Source organism: Diadema setosum, chromosome 8 (assembly GCF_964275005.1).
Source record: "Diadema setosum chromosome 8, eeDiaSeto1, whole genome shotgun sequence".
Lineage (NCBI taxonomy): Eukaryota > Metazoa > Echinodermata > Echinoidea > Diadematoida > Diadematidae > Diadema > Diadema setosum.
Window position 1 is genome coordinate 17,031,469 of NC_092692.1, and position 14,080 is coordinate 17,045,548.

Here is a 14,080-nt window from a genome sequence, read left to right on the forward strand (position 1 = left end):
TTTTCATACAAGTTTTATATTCCGTTAAAATTTTGATTAAAGAAATACGTTTAACACTACAGTCAATTTGAAACAAAAATTGAAAAATGTAAAAGGGCATATAAGTAAAATTAAATGTGTAATATGATGAACCTACTAAAAGACTAAGCGTGTAGGATATTATGAGTTACAAAGATATAATATAAATGTTTAGTACAATATGTCAATGACGAAAAATTACGAAACATGCAAAAATGAAATACATTGTATGTCGAGAATATGATAAAGTTTACGGAATGTACAAAATATTATATAATGTTCATGATAACACTTAAGGTATCAATGCTAAGTAAAGTGACGAATTGATCACAAAAATGAATTCATCCGAGCGAGGCATTATCATGAGTGCGAAGAGATATTTCAAGTGATCACGGCAAAATAATTAAACGTACGATTTAAAACTAGAAATGTCGCCATGGCGACTGGTAGGCCTCCGCCATGATGCATGATTCTTCTAATAGGTCTATAGTACGTGTGGAGAATGTGTGATTACATTTTCACAAAATTGGCAAAATATTAAAATGACATGTAATATGTTTTTCATAAATGTGGTGAATGTTCACCTTCCTTGACCTAGGTTTAATTGAATGAATAGGAGAGCATGTATTTGGGGATTTAAGGACTTTATCTTGACTTTGACTTTTTCATAAGATATTGAGTAATTTTTAAAGAGGATGGCTAGTAACTGATCAGTGGGAATCAGTGGGAATGCTGGAGGATGATTGTTCCAATCCTTGTGGGATTCATTTAAGAGTACTTTATATATCCACTGTTGTGTGAAAATTATTTGCTTCAGAATGGTCTCATATTCAAGCTTCATGTGCAGTTTAATGTTTACAGGTTAGCGTGCCTGGTCAGTGATGGGGCATTAATCTGCACATTACTTGAATATGAGACCGTTCTAACCAAATGACCCATGACCTCATGACCCAAAACTTTCACCAGAGAATCTTAATTGACCTTAATTAATTTATTTGACCTTGACCTTTTGACCTTTCATCTTGAGCATGTGCACCCAAAACCTGATAGGCACAACTTCACCCCCTAATACACATACCTAGTTTCATTAGGATACCTCAAAATTCATTATGGGCGGACGGAAGGACGGACAACCCGAAAACATAATGCCTCCGGCACCACTTCGTGGCGGAGGCATAAAAAAAAAAGGCAATAGTAGAGTTGAATAGAAAGAATGCAATATTGGCTTTAGGAAGAGATATGTCAGTTTGTGAATAACATCAACATTTTTACACTACAATTTTATGTAAATATTCAACAAGTACCATCCATAAAAGATCGCTATCAATACAAACACATAATACCTAAAAATGTTGTTGAATCTATTTGGTTTTATCTGCAAACGCATATGAGGTTGTATAGCCAGCTTGGAAAGATTGTGAGGCTTCTTTCTTTCTCTTTCTCTTTCTCTCTCTCTCTTCTTTTTTCACTGCAACAGGGGAATAGAAAAGAGAGAGCAAATCTGTTCAGGTGAGCTTCGCTACAAAATCTACAACAATAATGCCAGTAACCTTAGCACGAGAAATAAGTACGTCCAAAGCAAAGCAAATCTGTTTTTCTAAAGCAGTTATTAGCAAAGGTTCACTTCGCAATTTAGTTGTTTGGTTACCGTCCAAATACAAAAAAAAAACGCACACACACACACACGCACATTCTTTACCATGTTTACCATGAGGTTGTTGCCATGGGTGAGGCTCTGCATCCATTCAGACGCTGATTTCTGAAAAGAGAGGAGCTCGGCGTCATCGCACAATTGCATACGGCACGTCCATTCTAGAAAAGATGATTGAGGAGTGAGAATGCACAAAAATCCGTCGAACAAGAGCCATGCCAGGGATATAGTTCTATTTATTTCAATAATGGAACATAGTACTCCCACGGGTTCTAACCAAGGTGAAATTCTAGTCGGAGGCAGTGGTCAAAGAAGCAGGTCACGCTGAGTTGCCTCTGTATAGAAATTCTTTGTTCAGGTTTGCGAGATGATTAGCTATAGACGAAGAGCTGAACACAGGTCAGTGATTTTGGTAAAGGGCAACGATGCATTATGAGCGATAGATTTACCTCTTTCAGAAGGCAACGGGAATCGGGTTATTCCTAACATTATGTCAATAATATATTGAAGATATGTGTTCTTGTCATTGAAAAATGAAATTTTATGGATTTACCACTTCATAATGTGTACATCATGATGTAATCATATTTCACCATATCATGGTACGTTACTTGCAACTAATATCGGATTTTATTGAGTAGGAGTTCTGTCAATAAAGTAAACACGCATTATACAAATCTTCTGCTGTTGCGCCGAACAGTAATTGTACATTCATAAGTATAGTTATACAATATATATGCAACCGTTTGCGTTTTGTGGTGAATACTGTTGTTAGGCTCTTATTATGCCCAGCATATTTGGCATCTAACTTTGGATGCCACACTCTTGTGGTAGAAATTTTGGCACAAAGCTAATGATATTGCCAAAATGAGGATATTACCAACAAATATAGTAACACGCAAATGTACATATACGCCTTCTTCTTATTATCATTCTTCTTCTTCTTCTTCTTCTTCTTCTTCTTCTTCTTCTTCTTTTTCTTCTTCTTCTGGTTAGGTTTGTCATCTTTTTTCATAACCATTGATAACACTCAACACTATTGATTTCATATAAACTATGAAACCGTCATTTCGTTTTATTGTTACAAACATTATTATTACAAACTTATATTTGTTTCTTATATATTAACACAGTCAGAAATGTTGATGAAATTTCAATCAATTTACTCAACTGACAGGAAGATATCAGTTGCAGCATATGCTGCAGTTCTATCAGTAGAATTCATATTTTTGTTATGGCTTATCTCTGTTTCTGAATTTCCCAAATAATTTATTTACCATGTTTGGGACACCTTCACTGTGTTCTCCTCAGAAATGATTTCTTTAAACAATTTAAAACGTCATCATCTTAACCTGCCTAGACGCACAAACAATTTTATCCTTCCAATTCAAAGTGCATGGATAATAATCTCCTAAGTCTGTAAGTAAAATGCAATTCAATACGTAGCATGTTCACGTACCAGAAATTCATGCGCATTAATCATGACAAACATTCAAAGAGATGTTGACTTCCAATAACGGTGTAAAAAAACAACAACAATAAAACAACTTTTGAATCAGGCATAGATATTACTACGCGATCTTCTAATATTCCAGCATTTTCTTCCTCCCAATGTCCAAGTATTTACACACTTTAAAAAAATCCAGTTGACATTTGATTCAAATGAACATTTTGCGAGTACGTCAAATTGCAAGTATTATCATCATTATTATTGAAAGTAAGAGGTTTACTTAAGAATTTTGAAGTAAAATATGATTCTGAAACATGGGTACAAGATATTCTTCAGTCATTATTTTCCATTGTCAATTTACAAGCAACAGAAATGAAAAAGGAGAGGCGTAGGATTGCTATAACGAATGATTGTAAATCTTAAGACAGAAGTGACTAAAATACTTATGATATTTGACGAAATGGAATCCATTTTTCTTGATATCACTATTCCACTTCGGACAGATTTCATTTTGGGGTGAAATATAGACACCTCTTAATTGTAGCTCTAGTAAACTTCTTGAAGCTCTCAGTTATTCTCTCAATGCCTTTCCGGTTCATAAAAGACAATAACAATATCAAGACTTTTTAGACCTACTGCTATTCCGTTCCTTAACTCCACTGACTAGGAAACCATTACGCCATCAGGCTCTGATAAGAATTTTACTTAGGGTGATGATATTTTCGTTGGTGATGTATCTAATGCTTGAACAGGTATAACAGTATCAGAGTTCTGAAAATTATTTCAAACATTTAAAAATAAGACTTGGTTAATTGAATAAATTTGGAGTTAGAAATTATTCACAAAGAAATCTTCGTAAATTGAGAGAGAAGTTCGGCTGTCATGATTGATGTACTTTATACGTAACTATACAAATTCAGGTAGATTGCGATTTTCATTTTTTTTTAAATTCCCAGTTCAGTTTCTTTCTCTCACGCGAATAAACTTTTATAGGAGCCGCAGAAGGCTTTTGACAAGATAAATCATCCATTATCTGATAAACACTGTATCATAATGGAATCCTTGGCCTTAGACTGGATGAAATGTTATCGGTATATTGAACGTGATGACAACTTCTTGTTATTCATGAACATAAATCTCGTCCTCGAAATATATCGTGTGGTGTTCCACGACGTCCTTGCATGGTACTTTATGTCTTCATGTCCTTTATTTCGCTCACTCGTTTTATTCGCTTTTCTTTATCCTCTTTGCAGATGACTCTAATATATTCTTTCAAATAACATGGTAATCCTCTTGAAGGCTGGAAACAATAAATCGAAATTTCTTCCAGGATTGGATACATGCAAATAAGCTATGTTTGAATGCTGAAAAAAAAATAAATAAATAAAAAAAAATAAAAATATGTGATGACTCAAAAAATTAATCAACAAAGTACTTTCCTTGTCACTACAAAATAAACATTGATTTACAGGAAACCGACGGCATTAAATTTCTCTGCCTATATGTGACCGTGCATCACAAAACGAACAAAAAGTGGCACACACTGATTTTGTGTGCGGACTGAAAATAGGTGAAATGGGTCAGCCTAGCCGATACTGACTTTTTCATTTTTTCCTGAAAGAGCAAGTCTTCCTCTACACTATGCTAAAATTTGGGATCATAAAACGGGCAGAAAAGTGGGTTTTTTAGCAGTTTATCTTGAACATTTTTTTTTGGCAGAATAGTGTGATTAGGTGTGTCTTTAGAGTCATTTCTTAAAAACATTGTACACATACACTTTCAACTCTAATAACTTTTGAAAGGATGATGCTACTGCTTTGAAAGTTGGCATGAATTATAGACAGAGTGTGTTATTAAGGCATGATCAATTTCAGTTTAAACTGATATTCCCTTCATTGTTGTTACTCTGGTGGGTTACATCATGTTTTTTGTCCCATTCATCGCACAGCCAGCACGGCTTGGTAAAGATTAAGTGCTTGAATAGACACTGTACTTCAGAGCCTCTTTTCTCAGTTAACACTTTTCCTGAGTGTGTGCTTTCTTTCCAATATTTAGATAGGTTAGGAGAGTCCATTTGATTTGAGTTATACGTCATTTTAAAGCTTAAAGTCTGCTCTTTCAGAATATACTCTTAACTAAAATTTCATGTCTGGCGACTTTTTGTTTGTTTTGTGATGCAGGATCACATATGTTGATAATGAATCCTCGTGGAAAATCCCACATTAATTGTCTATGTATTTTTTTTTTCATGAAACACTTAGATTCCAAACAAACTGAAAGATATTTCTCTTATTCCATAATTAGAATTGAACGGAACGTTAATTAGTTCATTAGTTAATTAGTTATGCTGTTTAGCTTTGGCAAATAATGCAGCATTGCAGTTTGATAGCATTCTTCCTATTCAGAAACGTGCTATTAAAATCGCTAACAGTATATTTTTTTTTTCATCATAGAAAGAAGTCATTCTCCTTGAATAAGTATCCAATCTCGGTTATCAAGTTTTGCATGACGCTGGTATATCCGTGGACCGGTTTTCCACAAAATGATCATCCTTGTGATTTCATGTTCATTCTATATCCGATAAAGCCGTTTTACCCATTTACAATTAAGGAAAAATTCTTTCTCATTTTTCTAAAGGAAAAATGAGAAATGATTGATCAAACTCAGATTTCCAAACTTTTTTGAGGGGTTTATATTTAATATGTACAGTATGTCCAAAACAAAAAATTAAAACCGGATTTTCCCATTGGAAACTTCCAATATGATTAAACTGTCTGATTGCTACTTCAGGGTCTCAAAATATAACATCTTAGTTGTATTTTGCAGAAAACCCATTCAGTTTGGTCAAGTGGTCACAGAGAAATGTGGATCTTTGTAAAGCATGTCATGAGTCTGATTCTTCCAAATTTAGTATACATGGATGCTCTTGGCATTGCATGATTTGTGAACACAATGGACAGAACTTTGGATGGGTTTTTTCTAAGATGTGGATAATAAGTTATAGTTTCATACCCTGGAATCATATTTGGATTTTCAAAGTTACCATTGTGGAGGGTAGCGTTATAATTTTTTTTTGGGGGGGAGGGACATACGGTATATATAAATTCCTTAGATTGAAAATCAATCTTTAAGATTGTGGTTAGGGACAAATCCATGATTAGACTTAAAAATCATATTGCCTTCCAATCTATCAGATTGAGATTTTCAATCTAATTTTGGATTTGTCCTCAAACTCAATCTAAGGAATTAAGAGAGTATACTCCAAAATAATATTCTTTCCTTGGCACACTCACATGGACAAATCAACCAAACCCTGCCAGACACGCACCACCGCACAACACATAGATCCTACCCTCCCTCCCAGACCTCTCCTCATCCCGCCACCGACAACAGCAACACACCCCAAAGCAATACACAAGTCTGCCAAGCAGGTAAATATACTCTACTGTGATAAACTGTTTATCTATTTCTACTTGCAATGTCTCAATTCTTCTACTAAAGTTATGTTCGTACAATATGCTATGTGCGTCTACATAACTGCGCTCCATTGTGTTTCTCATGCTTTTGTATATTTTCTTAAATAAAGTCACATGTACTTTATGGGATTGACGTTTGGGGAAGTGGTTACAAAAGTCACCTTGATTATGTATTTCACTATTCACTAGTCTATAAGTACTTGATTTTTATAGTCTTCATAAACTTGCAGTGGCAGAATTTGTATATGGTTTCCATGAAGGACATTTACCACATTTCTAATCCAATATTACGATATGCTGAATTACACCTGAGGCCAGAACCAGAAGCAAAGAAAACGCCATGGTAAGACACTCTAAATGTAAAACAACCCATGGTACGCATTTTATTTCTGTTACACGAGCAGAGTTTCGGAATCGTTTGCCGCAAAGCATTTGACGCAAAAACCAAACAAACAGTGCTTTCATTCCGAAAAAGTTAAGATTTGATTGAGAATCAAAGAATGATGATAAAATACAAGTCTATTATGAACTAAATTTGCTGGTTTGTGTACTATAGGTATTTTGGGGTGTTCATATTTCCAATGTAGAGAATTAGTTGTGGGACAGTATAGGAGAACCATTCTCGACTAGCACTTGGGCCAACTTTTCGTCCTCATTATAACAATTATTTTTCTAAACAATGAACGTAAATATGCATGCATTATGGTTTTGTATGCATGTATCTATACCTGTACATAAATCTTCGTTTATTGTATCCATGTTATCATACTAACATGTTTATGCAATGGGATACTATGTACCTTATATTTATATTCACGTTCTCATGTAAAATATGTTGTTGCTGTTAATAAACCAAAACTCAATAACTGGAGGGATTTATCTCAGAACGGCTAAGTATTGCGCCATTCTGAAATATTTTAAACAGTCCATCATCAGGGTGTTCATTTTTCCAATGTAGAGAATTAGTTGTGGGACAGTATAGGAGAACCATTCTCGACTAGCACTTGGGCCAACTTTTCGTCCTCATTATAACAATTATTTTTCTAAACAATGAACGTAAATATGCATGCATTATGGTTTTGTATGCATGTATCTATACCTGTACATAAATCTTCGTTCATTGTATCCATGTTATCATGCTTACATGTTTATGCAATGGGAAATTATGTACCTTATATCTATATTCACGTTCTCATGTAAAATATGTTGTTGCTGTTAATAAACCAAAACTCAATAACTGGAGAGATTTATCTCAGAACGGCTAAGTACTGCGCCATTCTGAAATATTTTAAACATTCCATCATCAGAGATAGTGAAATAAATCCTTTCCGGCGATGCCTCAGTAGTAGCATAGCAAGAAATATGCTTTGTTTCACAATTCAGATGTACAGAAATCACATTTGATTAAATAAGCTCAGATGAATTTCGTCAATATCTGCAAAATATTTCCGGAAAGTTGTATGTTTCTTCTTCACTCTCAAGTTCAGAATTTAAAGTTTCAGCAAGGTGTAAAGATCTTTATGTGAGAAATTACGTTTCACTTGTCTACAAGTAACATGAAAAGATAAGAATTTTCACCTATGTATATGAACAGGTGAAGTCAAATTAAACTACCTTGACGAAACACCGCAATCGACAGATTGTTATCTGGAATTTTGACCAGATAAAGAAACAAACTGTTTGCGATTAGTGAGGTAGCTCCTGAACCACTCCAAAGGACCTCCATGGATACCACTGTCATGACTGTGATACCATAATGATACCACGTATACCATAACATTATAAAATAGTCTACGTACTTCCATTTTACATTTACTACTTTTACTAGATGTTTGGGTATTGTGTCATTATGTAGAGGGTAGTTCTTGTTCGTACATTGAGGCAGCACACACATGATGCCAGGTCAGAATGCGTCAATGAGAATTTTTGTTCACAGGCTATTGTAAACCCCAGGGTTACCGCAAGTGCCCCTCCGTCTTATGGAATGGGGGTACATACTTTTTTTTCCATCATGCAACGTGATGACAAATTAACTTTTTTTTACTGGACTTTCCTGGATCTCTAACTTTTGGGCTTGCTTTGGACGAAAATCGTGCATCTAGTTATAACTAGTTATAACTGGATGCAAAGTAAATTTTGCCTCGTGTAAATTGGAATGTTTTTCTTGTATCCTATCATGACTATAATGGCACCGATATGTTGCACTAGTCTCGTGTCCATGCAGAGAACTCTCCCTAACTGACGAATTCAAATTCAAAATGAAACAATTTCATGACTGAAGGTCAAACCATTATATCAGATGTAGTGACAAAGAGGTAAGTACGAACCCTGAGCGGGTTGTTCTATACTTTCAGTTGATACACTTCGTAACAGCCATGATTGCCCAAAAGTCCCTGCATAAATTTGTTAGTCTTGCGAAAAGATGGACTGGATCATTTCATGTCCACGGTTCAGATCAACAGTTTACATTTACCGATGACAAATTGAGATATAGATGTCATTAAGACAACATCATTATTTTGACGAAGTGTATTTGCCCTTATAAGGTTCGAAAGTATAGTTATTTCGTACAGGTGTACTTGAAAAAGTATTGAACTTTGGGTTTTTGGAGGGCTTTTTTGTTTTGCAATATTCGTTTACATCTGTAGTTCACAGAGCGTTAAGTATTGCTGTGCAAATCATTTATGTATGACAATTCGAGAAACGTAAACTGAAATGACATTTCAAATTTTGGCATCGCAACAAAGAGAAATGTAAAAGTGTTTCGTCTCTAATAGAAACCATAGTGTTTGTTTTATGTGTAGTGTATCGATTATAGGGGATGATTTTTTTTTTTTGTGTATATATATATTAATTTTATTTCTTATGACTTGCTGAATGCCAGCAGCTGTGAAAAAGGTAAAAAACTATGCGAAAAAAAGCAACTTCCAAAAAAAGAGATTTCTAAGTAATGTTCAATGATAATGAAAACGTTCTTTTGACAGGCAAAGCATTCTGGTGATCTGCATCATTCCTGGGGTATTGTTGATACGACCTTAATCGTGTATAACTGCGATGCCATCATTAAAAATGCAAATTATTGCCATTTGAACAGGACACGCGAGTGCAGGATAGCCAGAGTATACATTAATGGTTAAAATTAGTAGCTCAGACTGTCATTTGATATCATATCAGCATGAGTGCCCTTTAACGTACATCACATCCTCAAGAGGTCAAAAGAGGATATTTTCAACAATAAGGCATTTCCCTGAGAGCAGACTGACGTTAATAAGCCAGTTCGTAATTAGCTCATGTACACATGGTACAAATGACCTTTCTTTTTTCTCAGTTGGTTAGGCACTTCAATCGTTTTCAAAGCGGCATAATGCATAAGCTTGCCCGACGTAACAATTTATGGAATTCATGTTCAAACAAAGAATGAACTTGCGTTTAGATCAGGTGATCACTGATCAGAATACCCCATCAGTTGACAATTTAGCAGGCATCCATATCTTTGTTTTGTATTGAATGCAGTAACAGCCTATTTCCTTATTGCGAAATACCATTCTTGCTGGCAGGTGGATGCGGTGGCAAGCACCATTTAGATAAGGATCACATGAATAATCATCGCATCTCAGATGCTTATCTCAGTGAATTTACAAACCAAAATGCTTGTCGGTACAAATGACCTTTTTCTGCTCATGCACAAAGTGGAATTACGAACTGGTCTGTAAGACGTCTTAACTTGGTCGCAATTGGTAAAACTGGTCGCACGTCATATTGAGACCATTAAATGACGTGAAATTTACGTCAGTTTGTGACGTATTTCTCACGTCATTTTAGCGACGTATCTATGACGAATAATTTACGTCAGTTTTGTGACGTGATATTCACGTCATATTATTGACATATTCATGGCGTATAGTTCACGTCAGTTTTGTGACGTGTTCATCACGTCATATTAGCGACGTATTTATGACGTAAATTTCACGTCAGTTTTGCGACCTATTTATCACGTCATATGAGCGACGTATTTATGAGGTAAATTTCACGTCAGTTTTGTTACGTGTACATCACGTCATATCAGCGATGTATTTAAGACGCAAATTTCACGTCAGTTTTACGACGTATTTATCACGACATGTTAGCGCCGTATTTTTGACGTAAATTTCAGGTCAGTTTTGTTACATGTTCATCACGTCATATTAACGATATATTTATGCCGTTAATTTCTCGTCAGTTTTGTGACGTGTTCATCACATCGTATTAGCGATGTATTAATGACGTAAATTTCACGTCAATTTTGCGACGTGTTATCAGGTCATGTTAGCGACGTATTTGTGACGTAAATTTCACGTCAGATTAATAACTATTTAGGATCACGTCTTATTAGTGACGTATTTATGACGTATTATTCACGTCAGTTTGTGACGTGTTTATCACGTCATATATTTAATAACATGTATTTATGACGTAAATTTTCTCGTCAGTTTTGCGAGTATTCATCACGTCATATTAGCGACGTATTTATGACGTAAAATTCACGCCAATTTTGTTACGTATTTAGCACGTCATATTAGCGACGTATCTATGGCGTAATATTTACGTTAGTTTTTGCAACGTATATTAGTGACTTTCCAGATAGCAGACTGATGGCGTTTTAAACACGTCAATATGACTTCTTTATACAACCATTTTTTTTCGTTACATTCATGATCATAATATGACGGAAGGTTTACGTCAATTATTCAACCAATTATTTACCGCTAATGAAGTCAAAAGTTAGATGTGTTTTCTTTTTTTTTTATTGACTTCTTGAACAACGTTTTAATTATCTATGGCATTTTGAAGAGGCTACCCTGGATAAGTAAGACCTTATTGTTGTTATTGCTATTATCATTATTATTATTATCATTATTATTATCATAATCATCATTCTTATTATTATTATTATTATTATTATTATTATTATTATTATTATTATTATCATCATCATCATCATCATCATTATTATTATTATCATCATCACTACTACTACTACTACTACTACTACATACATGTCTGTCATTGATCAGCCCACCATACGGTTTTGTTTCCGTTGTTATTTCCAGAGCCACAAGAACTTTCAGAACATACACCAGCATGGACTTTCGTAACGGATCGAAGTTCTTAGCATTTGGAGTATGTGTTATCTGGACATTCTCTGTAATCGGTTCCCTATGTTATATTTGTGAGTATTTGAATTAACTAGCTGAATAAGAAACATAATTACTGTAAGGCTAATGCTTTGCAGAGGCAAAATATAGTTAAATCTATAAGCACGATAAAAAAAAATCCATAGTTTTAGAAGCTGGACATTTTAAACGTGCATTTGTCTTGTGAAATTTACATACCTGTTTGATGACGTGGCTTGGGAAAAACAAATAATGATAATGATCAACTCAGCGAGTTGAAATGTCATTCATGGAGTTTAATGAGTAATTCGATGGGGCTCCTAACCTCCCGGAAATAGTTTTTCACACCCGGAGGTTTGAACAATTTTTCAAACGAAATTTCATCGTACCTGTATTCTTACCAACTTCACGTGACACCGAATTACATACAGAATAGCAACATGTACAATGGCAAAGTGACAATATAAAGTAACAAGTACAGTACGATAATCAGACAGTTATCAGCTAAAGCATATAGTTTTAAAAATTACTGATATAGGTAATGAGAAAGTGATTATAACGTATAACCTCCGAAAAGATCAGCCTAGTGATGTTGTTTCGGGTCTAGGGGAAAGTACCCCCCGGGCAATTACCGCGGAACCTTCCCCTGGCCCTAATCCTAATCCTGAACCTAATTCAAACCCTTACCCAAACTCCTAACCCTAAACCTAACCCTAACCCTAATCTTTACTCTAATTCTACCACTAACCAGAATTTAGCCGGATGGCAATTAATTGCCCTCTGGGGATAATTGTCCTGATACGGTTGTTTCTTAATCCTATGAAATTCGTTGATGCGTTATGCAAGTATGTAAAAGTGACAATTACACATTTCGGCAGACATATGCAAGCAAGGACACTTGTAGTACGAGCAGCATCGTCCTAGCAAAACAAAGATTTCATGCTAAACATCAACAGGCAAGTATCATGACATTTGGGCAATATTTCGTCGTTACTACTGATGTCCGAGTACTTGCTGTACTATCTGTTTAAACACATGACACTATCTCCATGTTCTCTGGAATGGGGCCTCTACGTTAACTTTAAGATTTCTCAAAACTTTGACAGCCCACCATTGGAAAAAAAAAGAAAAAAAAAGCTCTTCTGATTCCCCTTTCATATGCACGCATCCAATCAATGTTCATGAAGGTGTTGCTCGAAATGAAATATCATTTTTTAACGAAACTGCGCAAGAAAAAATTATTACAACGTCAACGGCACCACCGATGGTTGGCTCATGAATCGGTAATGAAGCTTCACCTCCATGGTTTCATCTTGTATGTGATTTTGAAACTCGACTATCGCAACAGTTCTTACCGTTGGAGCAATAAAGCATCATATACGTAAACATAAGGCTATATCATGATGTAACATTAGGATTTGTTTGAATTTATTTCTACATAAAGATTCAGGTATTTACTAATGGTCGTTATCTGAATTTGACATTTTCCCTCCCCCTCTTTCAAAATACGATTATAAGTTATTGGTTTTTGTTTGTTTGTTTGTTTCTTTGTTTTTTGTTTTTTGTTTGTTTGTTTGTTTGTTTGTTTGGGGGGAGAGACTGTCAAAATATATTTCGATTTTGTCTTTGCCTGTATCTTTTCCATTTTTTTTAACTTTACCCATAAGTGTATCACAATTTAGAGAGTGCTTCCTACAAAAAGTAGCGACTAGATAAATTTCTTTCGTAACCATTGTAAGGAACAGAAGTCGATTAACTGCAATCATAAGCTGGAAACAAAGAAAAATAAACACTACGAAAAACACTTTCCTGGGTGTAAGTAACATCGAAATGAGCTTGGAGGCATAACAAATAATATCGTCAATGTCTACAACAAGTTTGCCTTGTAGGAAGCAACTTTATCACGTTGATAGAGAATCAGGTCTATTCCTCTCTTCATAGATGATGGCACGTGCCCGGGGCAAATATGCCGTGCTCGGACAAGCAAGCTCTTCAGCCGGACTCAAGCAATGGTAACACTCACTTCAGTTCATTTGGATAGAAAAAAAATCATAGTGTTGACAAACTCTTGTCAACAGAAAAAAAAAACACCCTATAATTTCATGAACAATGTTGACGATATCTTGAACTTGCATACTATAGGAATTGTTCAAAAAGCATTGTCTTTAATACCAGGGAGGTGGGAACCTCCCTGATAATGCCCATCTTCCTTTAGGGTTTCTCTCTTTTCTTGCTTTCTTGTTTGTTTGCAAGTTTTTTTTATCCTTTCAGGTATGCCATAGACAAGTTGACAGAAAAAAAAAAGAAAAGAGTAATGATAATACACTTCCTT